The 18,304-nt window shown below is 39.6% G+C and overlaps 1 protein-coding gene across 5 annotated transcripts in view; it reads right to left on the reverse strand.

Moving 5' to 3' along the window:
- The window catches only part of SLC26A5 (solute carrier family 26 member 5), a 70,967-nt gene extending 54,592 nt beyond the window's left edge, over positions 1 to 16,375 (reverse strand). For all 5 annotated transcript variants that reach the window (XR_012090396.1, XM_007982476.3, XM_007982475.3 and 2 more), the window contains exon 1: positions 16,234 to 16,375. The gene's annotated coding sequence lies outside the window, so the exon portion shown is untranslated. The remainder of the gene's footprint in view (positions 1 to 16,233) is intronic.
- Positions 16,376 to 18,304: the final 1,929 nt, after the last annotated feature.

An 18,304-nucleotide genomic window follows, 5' to 3' on the forward strand; every position in this document is an offset into this window, starting at 1 on the left:
CAAGGACGTTTCAACTGGAAAAGGAAAGGAGAAGAAGATATAACGAAAGGCTCTCCTTTTGGGTGAATTTTTATTTGCATCAACAACGATTAAATAATTAAAGCCTCGAAGGCTATCAATAACCATCTTATCAGAGGCAGAGAGGCAAAGTAACCAAGGAACCAACACTAGGAGATCAAATAACCAGACTCTTATATGACAGATAAAGAGTTTCCAGTGTGCTGATTGAAATTATAAATCACCAAATTGTAAAAGTACACAAATCCTTACATGAGAAAAGTCACTTACTAAGATCACCTAAATGGACACATCTTCTGGCAGGTCCTCAAACACAAAATACTAATGATAGCAAAGCAAACTGATCTAGAGCTTCAAGGTCCATTTCCCCACAGCTATGAAGGGAGGAATTTTAAGGTAAAGTAGAACATTTTTCATCATAGTTTTTTTTTTTTTTTTTTTTTTTTTTTTGAGACGGAGTCTTGCTCAGTCGCCCAGGCTGGAGTGCAGTGGTACTATCTCGGCTCACTGCAACCTCTGCCTCCTGGGTTCAAACGATTCTCCTGCCTCAGCTTCCCAAGTAGCTGGGATTACAGGCACCCACCACCATGGCCGGGTAATTTCTGTATATTTAGTAGAGATGGGGTTTCACCATATTGGCCAAGCTGGTTTTGAACTCTTGACCTCAGGTCATCTGCCCACCTCAGCCTCCCAAAGTGCTGGGATTACAGGCATGAGCCACTATGCCTGGCCCCCTCTAGAGATTCTAATTTAGTAATTCTAGAATCTGTATTTTTTTGAAGCTCATGGAGTGAGACTGATGCACAACCTATTGGGAAAATAGATTGTGAGCCTCATGAAAGGAGAAACGCAATACTACTAATTTCTGTACAGTGATTGGTACTTGGGGCTGAAAAATGCTTGCTGAATTAACATACAAAAATAATTTGCCTCTGAGTCTTAGTTTCCTCATCTTTATTAACTTTTAAACCACTTTATTGAGATATGACTGACATACAAAAAGCTGTATATACTTAGTGTATACAAATTGATGAGTTTGGAAGAATGTATGCCATAAAAATATCCATCACCTCCAAAAGTTTGCTTTTCTCTTTATGTATTATTATTATTTTGTGATAAGAACACAAGATCTACTATCAGAATTTTAAAAAAAAATTTCTGAAACAGAGACCTGCTCTGTTGCAGGTATGTAGTGCAGTGGCACCATCTTGGCTTACTGCAACCTCCACCTCCCAGGTTCAAGTGATTCTCCTGCCTCAGTCTCCTGAGTAGCTGGGACTACAGCTGTATGCCATTATGCCAGGCTGATTTTTGTATAATATTTTTACTAAAGATGGGGTTTCACCATGTTGGCCAGGCTGGTCTCGAACTCTTGACCTCAAACGATCCGTCTGCCTTGGTCTCCCAAAGCACTGGATTACAGGTGTAAACCACTGTGCCTGGCCTGTTAGTGCATTTTAAAGTATACAGTAGTGGGTGGTCAACTGCAGGTACTATGCTGTACAGTAGATCTCTAGGATTTCTTCATCTTGCATAATTTTAACTTGATTTCCTTTGATTAATTTCTCCCCATTTTTCTCTCCTCCCAGTCCCTGGAAACAACTGTACTATTCTCTGCTTCTATGTTTCCTTATCTTTAAACGTTTCCAGTGACAACATTCTGGGAACAGTATTTGGCAAGTTTTAAAATGCCAATTAAATCTCTTGGTGCTTAAACTAGCTAGAATGGATTCAGTTGTCTGAAACTAAGAGCCATCATCAGTAAAGTAATGCTTTTAAGTTTTGAAATAGTATTTTTCTCTGTGAACTGGAGGTATCAGAAGAGAGTAAGGACATTCATCCATCTACTGAACATAATTTACACATTTATAACTTTAATAATGCATATATTAACTTTTTAATCCCAAATATGCAAGCACATGCCCAAGCTTACTATATCTTTCACATGATTTCTCTATGGGCCTCAATATAAACAACAAAAATAAATTTTATTATGAATTTTTTCAACACTGCCCTGAGCAACAGGATGTGAACTTTTCTATAATGTACACAGCAAATAGCAAAAGTCTCATGAATTAGAACCCAGAAAAAACACATTTTCACTTATGACTGTATCAGCCTTTCCTAAAAGGAATTTGAAAAAGCTGTTTTCTATTGTTATTACTTTTTGGACTGTTAGCATAACCAGAATATATTACCTATCTGTTTTCCCTTATTAACTATCATTGATTAATTATAGTGGCTCAATATGTAGAAAGAGCAAAAGGCCCTAAGACCTATGCAAGCTGGTTTTGAATGTAGACTGTAAGCTCGATGAGGGCAGGACTGTTCTTTCTGAGCATCAAGTACACAGCCTGGCATGCAGCTGTCTCCCAGACATTTGTTGGCTGAATGATCTTGAGTGAGTGGCAGGGGCCAAGGTTGCCATAGCATGTAGCCTTGTGCTGTGCCCATACTTTCCCTCTTCTTTTATATTAGGTTGGTGCAAAAGTGATTGTGGTTTTTGCCATTATTTTCAATGGCAAAAACATTACTTATCTCCCCTTAAATTCCTCTACCAAAGGGCTCTTACACGTTAATATCCATAGAGGCAACACCTTATGCATAGCTTAGGGTTCAGGAGGATTGTGTTTGAAGGCTGGAACTGGCACTTTTTTGTTTTTTTTGAAATGGATTTTCCCTTTTGTAGCCCAGGCTAAAGTGCAATGGTGCAATCTCAGCTCACTGCAACCTTTGCCTCCCGTATTCAAGCGATTCTCCTGCCTCAGCCTCTCAAGTAGCTGAACTACAGGCGTGTGCCACCATACCTGGCTAATTTTTTTAAGTAGAGACGGAGTTTCACCATGTTGGCCAGGCTGGTCTCAAACTCCTGACCTCAGGTAAGCCGCCTGCCTTGGCCTCCCAAAGTGCTGGGATTACAGGCATGAGCCAATGCACCCAGCCAGAACTGGCACTTTAGAGCTGCATGTTTTTTTGCAAGATATACAAGCTTTCTGTATCCTAATTTCCTTATCTGTAAATGGCAGCCGGGAGTACAGGCTGTGGAATCACATAGACCTCAATTCAAGTCCTGGTTCTGTCACTATAGTGGGACATCTGGCGAGTTACTTGATCTAAGTAGGGTGACCACAGGTCCTGGCTTCTGCCTGCTGTTCCAGAGGATGGCTTTGGAGAGGATACTAAATTTGAAGTGGCTCTCAAATAATGAATAGAAGACAAAAAGGCAGGCATGTGATTTTGCACAGAGATGTGAAAAGGTAAATGCTAATAGGACATGTTCATGGAATACCAAAGGTACTGGTAGAAATCATGCTTTGGGTGGTTACAGGAAATAAAACTGGAGAGGTCAAGTAGGATTAGATCTTTAAAGTCCATGAAAGGCAGGATGCAGGTTCCAATTTGCAGCCATGGGCTCTTGCTATTTGACTGTATCCCAGTCCTCCTTTGGCCTATATAAAACTGCTCAAAATCACTCTGCCATGGAGAAATTATTCCATACCACTAAATAAGTTGAATCCCTTCCAGCACTAATTTGCTGTGACTCTGTAAGTTAATAAATAGCAAGATTTATTTTCCAGCTAGAAACGCTTGAAAGATCTTTAATGCTCACAAGATATGCCCTTAGAATTTTCTTTGAGGTAAAAAGCTCAGTAATTCAAAGTGGTGCTTAGGTTTGAACGACAGATACTTTAATAGAAAAAAGTTCTCTAGTTTAAGCAAAAATGAAAGGAGAATCTACTGGTTGACTAGTTATTTCTTTTTCTAAAATAATAACCTTTAGCCAAAATAATATATACATGATAAAACTGCAAGTATTATGATGAAAGAACTAATAATGAAAAACAATAGTTTTCCATCCCATTCTTCCCAACTCGAGTTCTATTTCCTGAAGCAACCATTTTCTTTCTCTCTTTCTTTCTTCTCTCTCTCTCTCTCTCTCTCTCTTTCTTTCTTCTTTTTTTTCTGAGACAGGTCTCACTCTGTCACCCAGGCTGGAGTGCTGTGGTGTGATCATGGTTCACTGCAGCCTCAACCTCCTGCACTCGAGCTGTTCTCTTGCCTCAGCCTCTTGAGTAACTGGGATCACAAGCATGTGCCACCACAGCTGGCTAGTTTTTAAATTTTTCTTCATAGAGAAAGGGTCTCATTATGGTGCCCAGGCCGATCTTGAACTCATGGGCTTCAGTGATCCTCCCACCTTGGCTTCCCAAAGTGCTAGGATTACAGGTGTGAGCCACTGTAGCCAGCCACCATTTTCTTAGAATCATTTTTGATATTAATTCTTCTGGTGAGTTTATTATTAACTCTAAATCAGCAATTCTCAGAAAGGGAAACTGGTATTTCAGGTGGGATTTGTGTGGGATTGTTCTGTGCATTTAGCATCTCTGTTCTTGACATTAAATGCTAGTAGCATTCTCCATCCACAGGATACATTTCCCAATCTTTTCTGGAATCGAGAACTACTGCTCTAAGTAATAAAATCATATGGCTGTTCTTTTTACTTATCAAGTTTAGACATTATTCACGAATGCTTACCATGAAAAATTAATTTTTTTTTTGAGACAGGGTCTGGCTCTGTCACCCAGGCTGGAGTGCAGTGGTATGAACTCGGTTCACTGCAACTTCCGCTTCCTGGGTTCAATAGATTGTCGTGTCTCAACCTCTTGAGTAGCTAAGACTACAGGTGCATGCCACCACACCCGTCTAATTTTTGTATTTTTTGTAGAGACAGGGTTTCACCATGTTGCCTAGGCTGGTCTCAAACTCCTGAGCTCAAGTGATCCACCCACTTTGGCCTCCCAAAGTGCCGGGATTACAGGCGTGAACCACTACACCCAGCTGAAATATTAACATTTAAGTCTCCTTACTCACTTATATTTTTGCTAAATTATATTACTATTTTTAATTCCTTTACCTATAAAACCAATATATACCAATTTATTCTCCCTTTTCTCTCTCCTTCTGGAATTTCTATTAGACATTTGTTGGAGCTTCTCATGTCATTGTGTGCTTTAATCTCTTACATTTTCCAGCTTTTTATCTCATTGGGTTGATTATAGATAGTCTTCTCAGATTTAGCTTCCAGTTTAATAATCTACTTTTGGCTCTAATACGTTAAGTAGGACATTAAGTTTTTTAAAAAATTTAGTGTCTATATTTTTCATTTCTATACTTTTTGAAATTGGCTTGTTCTAATTTCATAGTGTTCCATTTTTCCTTTTGTTTTCAATTCTCTTTATTCTTTTAATAATTTTTAACACACTTGTGATCTTGTTCATCTATTTCCATTGTTTTAAATTCTTGGGGATCTGATTCTTCTGCTTGTTCTGTTTGCTGACGCTCCCTTGCAGTGATTCGTAGGTTTTTAAAATTGTGAGGCCATATTTAATTGTGGAAGGGGAGGAGTGGTTCTGTGGATGTTCCATGTACACCTAAGTTGTGACGTATCTTTAGAAGCTTTCATGTCTACTCTGCCAGGGTTCTGGCAGTTTTAGTGGGTCCTGGACCTTTTCACTACTGTTAGTGTTTGTTTAATATGGTTTGAGGCTTCTGAACCATAGAGGAAGTATAATTTTGAACCCAATTTCTGAATGAGGCACTGGCCCAGGGTTCTGACTGTTCAAGGGTGACTTTCTTTTTTTAACTTTCACTCAAGGCCTGCAAGACTTCCTTGTTTCCCTAAGTAGTGGTTAGACTTTGCCTAATACTCTATTAATGGACTACACAGGTCTTTAGAGCTCCAGGCTTATCCAGTGTTTCAGTTCCATGGTCCTGGTCTCCTGTGGGCCTGAAGCCAAATTTTCTTTCAAGGTTTGAATGGTACAACCTCATCATTCAACACTCCAGGGTCTATATCCCACAGAAAAACTCCTACGGTTTGGGCTGCATATGAGATTTCTTATTATTATTGTTCTTTTTTAAACATTTTTCTCTGCATCTTTCTGACAGTCTTTATTTCAAGGTTATTTGAACATTTGTTGTGTTTTATCCTTTTTTTGTGTGTGTTTGTCCTAGAGGAAGATCTGAATGAGTCAGCTTTGTCCTCTATGTTGCTAGAAGTCCCAACATCATCCTCATCCTCATCCTCATCATCATTTTTTTAGGCTAGTCAAGTAAAGCAGTGGGAAAGTAGAAGGAACAAAGAAATCAGTAACTGGTTGTGATCAATTAGTTGTAAATACCACTGTACTTGGACCAGGAAGAATTCCTATTATTTCTTTTTTTTTTTCTCTCTGAGATGGAGTTTTGCTCTGTCGCCCAGGCTGGAATGCAGTGGTGCGATCCTGGCTCACTGCAAACTCCACTTCCCAGGTTCACGCCATTCTCCTGTCTCAGCCTCCCGCGTGGCTGGGCCTACAGGTGCCCGCCACCATGCCTGGCTAATTTTTTGTATCTTTAGTAGAGACAGGGTTTCACCATGTTAGCCAGGATGGTCTTGATCTCCTGACCTCGTGATCCGCCCACCTCGGCCTCCCAAAGTGCTGGGATTACAGGCGTGAGCCACCACGCCCGGCCGAATTCCTATTATTTCTACAACTATGCAAATATTGTTCATTGCTACTTCTATCTATAAAAGGAAATTTACTTAATTCTTCTTAAAGTCATTCTTCTTGAGCTCACTATCTGCCCTAATTTGTATTAATTTTTTTCTAAGCCTGGTGAACGTCTGTCAACCTACAATTTATTTCATTGGAATTGTGGATTAGCTCCACTCTTTCTAATTCCACATCTTCCTCCTCCTTGCTTTATACCCTCATTTTGCTGGAGCACATCCTCGGGCAACTGCTTTAGAAAAGGTACTCAGAAGTAAACGGCCTGAGTCTTTGAACGTCTGAAAATGTCTTCATTTCACCCTCACACTTGATAAGTTACTGACAACAGGATTCTAAGTTCGAAATCATTTTTCCTTACAAATTTAAAGCCATTGCTCTATTAAAATCCAGTTTCCTCATGAGATGCCTTAAGCGACTTTATTTTTCCTTTCAGAAAGTTTTAGGAATCTCTGTGTATTCCTGACTTTGAAATTTTTCAACAATTGTATCTCTGCATGTTTTTTCTTTTCTTTTTTTCCTCTTTTTTATTATACTTTATGTTCTAGGGTACATGTGCACAAAGTGCAGGTTTGTTACATATGTATACATGTGCCATGTTGGTGTTTTGCACCCATTAACTTGGGCATTTACATTAGGTATATCTCCTAATGCTATCCCTTCCCTGTCCCCACACTCGACAACAGGTCCCGGTATGTGATGCTCCCCTTCCTGTGTCCAAGTGTTCTCGTTGTTCAATTCCCACCTATGAGTGAGAACATACATGTTTTCTCATTCATTTGATGGGCCATTTAACCTCACACTTTTCCTCAACTACAGGAATTTTTTTTCCTAGCGTTTAATTGTCAATTTCTTCCCTTTTATTTTGTTTGTTTTCTATTTCAGAAAACAAAGATTTTCTTACTGGATTCCTTCTATCTCTCCTCTTTTCTAGCATATTCTTTCTTTCTTCAACATTTGGTTGTGCATTCCAAGAGATTTATGTATTTATTTTTATTTATTTTTTTGAGACAAAGTCTCATGCTGTCACCCAGGCTGAAGTGCAGTGGCACGATCTCGGCTCACTGCAACCTCTGCCTCCTGGGTTCAAGCGATTCTCCTGCCTTAGCCTTCCGAGTAGCTGGGACTACAGGTGCATGCCAACACGCCCAGCTAATTTTTGTATTTTTAGTAGAGACAGGGTTTCACCGTTTTGGCCAGGCTGGTCTCGAACCCCCGACCTCGTGATCTGCCCACCTCAGCCTCCCAAAGTGCTGGGATTACAGGAGTAAGCCACTGTACCCGACCCATTCCAGGAGATTTTAAAATTATTACTTTTTAGGCTAGTCAAGTGAAGCAGTGGGATTGGAGAAGGAATAAAGAAATCAGTAACTGGTTGTGATCAATTAGTTGTAAACACCACTGCACTTGGACCTGGAAGAATTTCCATTATTAGCCTTTTAATAAATTATTTTTATTTTAGTTATTTTAAAAAATGTTCAACATCTTTTTTGTTTATTTTCTGATTGCTCTTTCTGAATAACATCCTGCTTTTGTTGTACGGAAACAACTCTAATCACGTTAAGAGTGCTCAGATTTTTAAAAAAGGCGATTTTCTTTTCCCTGAATGATCTCTCCTCTGGCAATAGTAATCATTTATCTTGATGTTTCTTTTTCATGCTCCTTCATATATCAGGTTATTCTTGGTTATATACTTTCTTTATAAATTAAGGATTTCATGTGTTTTTCTGGTTGATTTGTGCCACTTTCTTCCACTGTCACATATGTAAGTGTCTTCAGGATAGGACTCTTCCCTGAACGAAATGAACATTAACAGCCTTTGTGTACTGGAGTGGGCTTTGCTGATGGCTAGTTATACTTTGGGGTGAAGAGGTAAGAGCTAGCCATCTAGCCAGGGCACACCCTCTTCTAAATATCAGAAAGAGAAAAGATTGACTCTATGGTGCCAATACTCTAGAGAAGCCCTACTTCACTATAACTAGTCCATGAAGACTTTCCATTAATCTTGTTGCTCATGCATGCTCTCCATTGCTGCTAACTTCATATAGGGGGGTTCTTTCTAGGGGATCACCTGCACTCTGAGGGTGGTCCTTTTTGCACAAATTCTTGGTTCTGTTTAATCAGTAATTTGCTTCCAAACATTTTCGTATCCCATTATCTTCAGAGTTCTTCCCCCTTTGTATCTTTTACAGTCATTTAAATGGAGTTCTAGGATAGGGAGTAAGCAAGTACTTATGCATGGCCTGTCATCTTTAACATTTGACTTGTTATTATTGATCATTTTGTAAACTGGGCGTTTGTATGCTAAAATTTATCAAACACATTTTAATATAAAATCAATAGGTGTATGGAGAAAGTTTTGAAAGTATTTACCATAACATGGTAAATAGAGGTTATGTTTGATGGTAGAATTATGAGTAATTTTATTTTCTTTTTGCTTATCTGTATTTTCTAAAATTTCCATAGTAGGCACTATTATTTTAGCAACACACATTATAAACGTACGTGTTAAGTGTTGATAATAGGAATAATAGGTAAGATATTTTTTGTTACCGTCTCAGGAAAGAAGCCTGCAAATACACGAGACCCTTGGCATTTGAGATGAAAGTGCAAGTTAGGTCCAGAGACCCCTGAGAATCCTGAGATTTATGACCAGCATTAAGTGAAAGGGGAACAGGCGAGTTTCTGGACTGATTTAAGCTGTTGGGCTTATGATTTTGTTACATGCTTCACATACAACCCTAGGAGGCAGGTACTATTTTCTAAACTACCAATTAAACATATCAGGCTCCTTCAGGTTTGCTCCCCACTGATAGTTAAAACCCAAACTGCTAAGCATCTACCAAACGAATCACAAACCAATACCACCTACAAGGAGGTAGGTAATGAAAATGACAGAAGTGGACAAGGTGTCTGAGCCAATCTAGAAAGCATGTGCCAACCCCGAAGTGGTCAGCTGCTATCCAGGTATTGCTGAATGTTGCGTAGGGCTTCCATTTAAAACTTTCCTTTGGACAGTCTCTTCAATAAATGGTGTTGGGAAAACTGGCTATCCACATGCAGAAGAATGAGATTGGACCCTTTTCTCATACTATATGCAAAAACCAACTCAAAATGGATTAAAGACTTAAATGTTAAGACCTAAAACTATAAATCTACTAAAAGAAAATGGGGGAAAGCTCCATGATGCTGGTCTAGGCAATTATTTTCTGGATATGACTCCAAAGGCACAGGCAACAAAAGCAAAAACAGACATATGGGATGGCATCAAACTAAGGTTCTGCACAGCAAAGGAAACAACAAAATGAGGAGACAACCCACAGAATGGGAGTAAATATTTGCAAACGACACATCTGACAAGTGCTTAATATGTAAAATATACAAGGAACTCAAATAATGTGATAGCAAGAAAACAAATAACACAATTAAAAGTGGGCAAAGGACCAGAATAGACATTTCTCAAAAGACACAGAAATGGCCAAGAGGTACACGAAAAAATGTCCAGCATTACCAATATTTAGGGAAATGCACTTTAAAATCACAATGATACATAACCTCACCTGTTAGAATCGCCTTCATCAAAAAGATGAATGATAGCAAGTGTTGGTGAGCATGCAGAGAAAAGGGAACTCCTATATACTGTTGGTGGGAGTGTATATTAGTACAACCATTATGGAAAATGGTATCACAGTTCCTCAGAAAACTGAAAATAGAACTACCACATGATCCAACAATCCCACTTCTGGGTATATATCCAAAGGAGTTGAAATCAATATGTCAAAGGGATATCTGTATTCCCATGTTCATTACAGCGTTATTCACAATAGCCAAGACATGGAATCAATTTAAGTGTTCGTCAGTGGATGAATGAATAAAGAAAATGTGGTATATAGACACAGTGAAATATGATTCAGCCTTTAAAAAGAAGGAAATCATATCATTTCTGGTAACACAGATGAATCTAGAGGATATCATGCTACATGAAAAAAGCCAGGTACAGAAAGACAAATACCACATCATCTCACATGTAGAATCTAAAAAACTCACCGAAGTAGAGAGTAGAATGGTGTTGACCAGAGACTAGGTGAGGGGTGGGAGGGAAGGAGTGGGGAATTGTTAATCAAAGGGTACAAAGTTTCAGACAGACAAGAAGAGGTTTTGAGAGCGATTGCACAGCAGGGGGACTGTGTGTTTTGCTGAGTCTGCACGTTGCTTCATGAACATTTGCATTGGTTTCCAACATTTAAAAATTGAGAAAGTTTTTATTAAAATGTAGTTTCAAGTTCTCCTTCCAAACTCATGTTCTATATGAAGTTCTAGAATAGGCAAAACTAATCTATGGGGATAGAAATCATAACCGTGATTTCAGCCCTCTATATCCACAGGAGAGTGGTGCCAGGACCCCACATGGATATGAGAATCTGCAGATGTTCAAGTCCCTAGTTGGCCCTCTCTATCTGCAGAACCTGTGGAGACCAAGGGTCAACTATATATTTTAAAATAACTAAGAGTAAATTTCAAATATCTTATAAAAACCAGGTAAGTAAGCAAGTTGGTGGATATGTTAGCTTGATTTAATAATTCTCCATTGGATACATATATCAAAACATCACATTGTACCCATAAATGTATACAATTATAATTTGTCAGTTAAAATATTAGTTATAATTTTTAAAAAATTTTCTTTTTTTTTTTTTTTTTTTGAGATGGAGTCTCACTCTCGACTCACTGCAACCTCTGCCTCCCAGGTTCAAGCAATTCTCCCTCAGCCTTGCAAGTAGCTGGGATTACAGGCATGTGCCACCACACCCTGTTAATTTTCGTAATTTTAGTAGAGACAGGATTTCACCGTGTTGGCCTGGCTGGTCTTGAACTCCTGACTTCAAGCGATCCACCCACTTCAGCCTCCCAAAGTGCTGGGATTACACGTGTGAGTCACCGAGCCCAGCTATATTGAGATTTCATGTACACATAGTGAACTATACAGATCAGTATATGGTTTAATGAGTTTACGGTGCATTTCAGACTACTAGAAACAGAATCTTTCATTATCTAGAAATTTCCCTCGTGTCCCTACCCAGTCAATCTCTGACATGTCGGCAACTACAGTTCCGATTTCTATCACCATAGATCAGTTTTGCCTATTCTAGAACTTCATAAAGGACATCAATTTGGAATGAAAACTTGAAAATACATTTTAATAAAACATTTCTCAATTTTTAAATGTTGGAAACCAATCCACATTTTTGTGAAACAATGTGCAGACCCAACAAAACACACAGGCTCAACTCAGCTCAACAGCAACACAACCACTTTGTGTCTGGTCTGTAGTGTAAACAAGGAATACATTTTGCATAAGTTTATTAAGATTTCTTTCATGACTATTGGTTTGGGTGCTACCTGACAGTTTTTATTATTTAGCAACTAGCAGCACATTTCTTAGAACAGGAGGGGCAGGCTTATCTTCAGGGCAACAAGGAGAAAGGGAAACCAAAGCCCTCTCTGCAGCCAGCCTTCGGGGAAAGGAAGCACAAGGGGAGGAATGGGAAGAGACTAATTTGGAGAGGAAAGGAAAGCTGGGGGGACTATCCAGGAGGTATAACAAGGAAGAAAGAGAACACAGGCTGCTGCTGTTTCAGTCTTCACATCACTTTACAAGTATCCCACTGAAAATGGGTCCTGTATGATCTTTAGCACCCTCTCAAACTCTTGTCCACTGCTCCTTTCCTTGCTGGGGTCATTTTCTTTGCCTTCCCACTTTGTCACTCTGCTCCAGCCACAGGGACTTCCTTGCTGTCTGTTACTGTTTGTTTGTTCGTTTTGAGACAGAGTCTTGCTCTGTTGCCCAGGGTGGAGTGCAGTGGTGCAATCACAGCTCACTGCAACATCTGCTTCCTATGCTCAAGTGATTCTGGCACCTCAACCTCCCGAGTAGCTGGGATTACAGGCATGTGCAACCACGCCCAGCTAATTTTTGTGTTTTTAGTTGAGATGGGATTTCACCTTGTTGGTCAGGCTGGTCTCAAACTCCTGGCTTCAAGCAATCTGCCCACCTTGGCCTCCCAAAATTGCTGGGATTATGGACATGAGCCACCGCACATGGCCTCCTTGCTGTTTTATGAACATGCCAAGCACATGTCTGCCTCAGGGCCTTTGCACTGGCCAGGATGCTGTACTCCCAGACAGTCTCATGTTTTTATGAGCTGTATTTTTCTCCATAGCACTTAACACTATCTAACCTACATGATGGTTTACTTCTTTATTTTCTGTCTCCCTTCCCTTCTTCATAAGAATGTAACCTACATGAAGTCAGGGGCATAGGGGGAACTCATTAGATATTTGTTGGATAATGAGTGACTCTAGGAAGAAAGGAAGGAAAGAAAAATGCAAGAAAGAAAACAATGAAAACCCTTGTTACCTTTGAGGATGTTGTTAAAAGTGTTCAATAAACAGGGACTGGCTAAGAAATTTTACCATTTCTAATTATTTTGCAAAATTGTGTTGCTTTTTGGAAGTAAAGATTTAAAAAGCAAACTAATGATAATCCTAATGACTAGCACGACCCTATTCTTGTTAAGAAACTAGATGTATAGGAGGATACATTTTTATTTATAAACACATAAATGGGCCATTGAGTTTAGTAATAATTAAGTTTCCAGTAGAGTTGAAATTATGACAAATCTACCTTTTCCTGGTATATTTCTTCCTACTTTAATTCATTTTAAGAAGTAGGTCAGGAATAAATTATGACATAACAAAACATGTGCCCAATACTACTAAATCTTTGGGAACAACGATCAGCAATGAACATATAAAACGACTCCAATTCTAGAATTTTGTTTTCTTTTGTTTGTTTTTTACTGGCAATGAGTACAACCAGCTCTAGGCGGCTGGAGAGGTGGGGGCTGAGCTGGTTTTGTAGGTCTGCATTGGATTTTTGACATCAGGTAAAGGCCACTCCTCTGAGATACAGAGGTAAAGAACTTTACTGCCAATAGCTTTCCACTCCAGGAAAAAATAAAATATGCTCCAACCTAAGCTGTGATTTAGAATTAAGTCAGGCCCTGGGATCGGCCAACGCTGGATTAGACCAAGTGTGTCCAGGCTGCCAGTTCACCCCTGGAGACAGTACTGCATGCACTGTGTATGGAAGGCTGCAGGGAACATGCGGGAATCAAGGGCCACAAGCCCACATTTGTCAACACGGAGCATGCTGAGACAAGCTCCGTTGGGGAGACCCTAATCCAGCGACGCTAGAGGAATTAAAGACACACACAGAAATATAGAGGTGTGAAGTGGAAAATCAGGGGTCTCACAGCCTTCAGAGCTGAGAGCCCCGAACAGAGATTTACGCACATATTTATTAAAAGCAAACCAGTCATTAGCATTGTTTCTATAGATATTAAATTAACTAAAAGTATCCCTTATGGGAAATGAAGGGTTGGGTTGAATTAAAGGAATAGGTTGGGCTAGTTAGCCACAGCAGGAACGTGCCCTTAAGACTCAGATTGCTCATGCTATTTTTTGTGTCTTAAGAATGCCTTTAAGCAGTTTTCCACCCTGGGCGGGCCAGGTGTTCCTTGCCCTCATTCCCACAACCTTCAAGCTTGGGCATTAGGGCCATTATGAGCATGTCACAGTGCTGCAGAGATTTTGTTTATGGCCAGTTTTGGGGCCAGTTTATGGCCAGATTTTGGGAGGCTTGCTCCCAACAGAGCAGGTGGGATATGGTAATCTGCCTGCATTTTAGCAAGTTGAGAATAGGCTTATAGCAGAGATAAGACTAATCTAGAAAGAAAAGAGAGAAATTAAGTGTAGCTCCTGGTAACCCACGTGCCTCTTACCCTTGTCAGTTTTTCCTCCTTTCCATTTTTGGTCAACTGATGTCTGTCTCTCTTACTGATCTGACAGTCACATATACACACAGTTTTTTGTCTTTGGGATATGAAGAGTATTAGGAGATTAAAAGAAGAGTAGGGTAAACAAATACGTTTCATGGATTACAATATAGTAAGTGCTAACTCTAGAAGAATTTTCCAAGTGTGAAAATCTACAGAATTTACAGTGTAATGGCAACATGATTAGGTCTCAAGAAATAATTAAGGTAAACAATGTGCTCTTTTTCTCCTCTCCCTGGTAACTTAATAGTCTTCAACTACTTGAGAAGGTGTGAGGATCATTTTTTATCTCAGTTTGGACACTGAAGCTCACATTTCAGCGACGATCAAGGTGATCATGCTTATCCCCTGCTGACACCTTTCTTCCCCACCTCAACAAGTCACAGATCACTTCAAGGAGAAAATTTCAAGAGGTTATTAAACACTGGCATGGATACCCAGAGCAGAGATGTTATCGTCTCTGGGGACCTTTAGGAACAGCTGATCATCCTGGATAAGCAGAGTTACACCTAATTCAGACCGTCAAAAACTACTGGGTGCTGCAAAGTCAGCAAAGCATTGTGGGAATATCAAAAAGGTGAGCAGGCACAGCAGCTCCCCTGAATAACCTGAAATGGCTTGATCTGGACTGCTTCTGAGAAAGGCATGTTTAGGTTTGGTTACCACTGAGGAGGCGCAATGCTGGGCCAGGCTATGTTTACCAGGGATTTTGTGGGCCTGCTTTTCTCAATCCTGACTGGATATTAGTATTTGCTGGGGGGACTTTTAAAAAATAAAGATGCCTGGGCCTATGCCAGTCCATTATCTTTTCCCCACCTTCATCACTCTTCTTTTTCTCTTTGAGACAGAGTCTCGCTCTTGTTGCCCATGCTGGAGTGTAGTGGCGCAATCTCGGCTCACTGCAACCTCCACCTCCTGGGTTTGATTCTTCTGCCTCAGTCTCCCAGTAGCTGGGATTATAGGCATGGGCCACCATGTCTGGCTAATTTTTGTATTTTAAGTAGAGACAGGGTTTTGCTATGTTGGCTAAGCTGGTCTTGAACTCCTGGCCTCAAATGGTACTCCCGCCTCAGCCTCCCAAAGTGCTGGGAGCACAGGTGTGAGCCACTGAGCCTGGCCTACACTTTCACTATTGAAAACATTTGTATTCTGGAGGACTATGAAGGAGGGCACAGGTCTTTTTCAAAATCTAGGGAACACTAAGGACTTTATCCTCAAAATAAATCTGATTAATTAATCAGAATCTCTGTTGGCTATTTTTTTTTCTAAATAAACTCCCAGGCAATGCAAATGCAATGGAATTATACATTAGTTGCTAAGAACCACTGGTGCCATATAACACCCTCCTTTTATACACAGAAAAATTAAGGTCCAAAGAATTTAACTGACATGTGACTTGCCCAAGACCATATGCCTGGTTAGTGGCAGAGCTTGGCTTAAAACCATGATCTCCATTAATTTACAAATCCAATAAGCATCTTTCAAGGACATTCTAGGGTTGTTGGCCCACCATCTAGTTGCCACTCAAGAATACGGTAAGTCAAAGCTGGTTGATAGCTAAGGATATCTTAGGCTGATCCTGATCCAAGTTAAAAGGTAAGTGTAAGGTGTGATGGTTCTGGTATTCTCTCTTATAGTTTTCTTCCAAGTAGTGGTGTGTGATTCAGACCTCTGGAAATTTTGAGGAATCCTTTGATCTGGATAAAATCCATCACTACCTCTGACCCACTCTCCAATTTACTAGTTCGAGGAGGCTGTCTACTTACCCAGATCCAATGTGCAGCACAAAAGTCAGGACAGGGGACAAGATCCCCCACTGGGAGCTCCAGTGAAGTTCACTGAAACCTTGATTACTGGGGCTGAGAGCTAGGGAAGGTAGAGCTCGCTCCTTGGCCCTATATATAGAAGAAGAAAAGTAAGTTAATTCAGCAGTTGCTGGTTTGTTTTTTTGAAAGAAGCTATGTCTAAAATATTTCTTAATATTGTCCTTTCATTCCTAATATCAACCCACTCCCTTCCAAGGCACAGCTACTGCTATCAGAGTGGCTTACATGGGATAGGCTAATTATATATAATTATATCTTCTTCCTAAGGGTGAACTGCTAGGGTGTGAAAAACATATATTTCAATTTTTGAACTCGACCATTCCCATATGTAGCAATTCATGACTACAAGTTTGCATATGAGAGATTGTGTCCCGAATGGGGCATCATCAGTACCGGGAGCAAATCCTCCTAGAGCACTTGCCTTGAAAAGAGCAAGAAAAGTAGAAAAATGAGAGACTCATAATGTTCAAGATAAGAGTTGACCTTGATCAATTAAAAAATTAGGCCAATCTGTCTTTAGTCTTTTACAAAGAATACAATTATTCCTTCCCATTCACAGAATACTTACTCAAGGGGCCATGTATTTATTCCATTTGAAAGTAAATTAAGTCATATCCACTCAGTTTGTGAATTTACCCACATCTTGCTTCACTTCCCTTTCCCTCCACCTACCTACCCTCCGACTAATTCGCTGACCCGTTCTAAAGCAAGCTCTCACAACCTGGGCACCAGGAATCCTCTGACAGGTGTGCAAGATTTTGAATGGGTGTGCTTTTTTATTTTTTGGGGGATAAAGTCCCTAGTGTTCTCCAGATTTTGAAAGAGACCTGTCCCCTCCTTCATAGTCCTCTAGAATACAATTGTTTTCAAGGGTGAAGGTGGGGAGAAGATAATGATGTTGACAGTTGTTGGTACCTACAATAAAACATTTTATGAAGTTGGTCCTGGAACTAGCCTTCGAAAGGATTAAGAGTTCATGAAATTAGATCTATCCTCCAAAAGAATAGACTTACATAAAACATACTTTGAGGCACAAAATTATTAAATTTATTCATGCTGTGTCTTCTTTTGTGCAAGATTTCACTAGTTTGAAACCAAAAGAAAGGAAAATCATCATCTCATTTTTCTTGATTTTAACTTTATTAATGTAATGATAATGAGAACACCTGGGAATATGGATGTACTTCTTATTTATCATGATTTCCCTTGAAAACTGTTTCACTTGGGTTACTAAAATGCAGACTGCCTGCAACGGTAGAAAAATTAAGATACCAGCGGGCAACACACGATATTTAGAATGAGATGAAAACTCAACTGATTTTGATTGTCAGTTAAATAGGCAGTGCACACCTGCATCTACACCTCACAAGACAATCCACTGATTGTTAGAAACTTCCTTAGTCTTCCATTCTTCTGTTCTTAGCAAAGCGCCTCTACTCGAAAGGCGCTCAAATACTTGTTGGATTGAGTCAATTCTTTTGGTTTCGCTCATAAATTAATGAGGAACGTGTAACTCTGTACAGTTTCAGAGTAGTTAAAGAGAGAGAAAAAAAGAAATGCTACGTAAGAGAATTGGGGCTTCAGGTGTTACCTAATAGACTAGAAAGCTTTCCAACAGTGCACTTAAGATATGAGCTATAGCAACCTTACCTAGGAATTCCTCGCCCTAACTTTCTTTCTAATGCAAATTAGTTTGAATTTCTCTCTCCTCCCTCCTGTTCTCTGCCTGAAAGTCTTCTGATACAAAGCAATACTACAGTAATTAGAAGGAATGCCTGACAAAAACACATTTTAAATTTCATTTTCAAAAAAGTTGATACTTCCTATTGCATACTCCGAATTCCCCTGCATTTCTATGCTGTAGATTCCTACACTTTAGACAATACATTTGTATCTAGTGCACACTGTTCACTTTTCAGATAGGAAAAAGCTAAATCTCAGTCAGTCCCCGCAAAAGGTTGCCATTTTTTTGTTGTTGTTGTTTTAAGAGTCTCCATGAATGTTATTTAAA

The sequence above is a fragment of the Chlorocebus sabaeus genome, chromosome 21 (assembly GCF_047675955.1).
Source record: "Chlorocebus sabaeus isolate Y175 chromosome 21, mChlSab1.0.hap1, whole genome shotgun sequence".
NCBI lineage: Eukaryota > Metazoa > Chordata > Mammalia > Primates > Cercopithecidae > Chlorocebus > Chlorocebus sabaeus.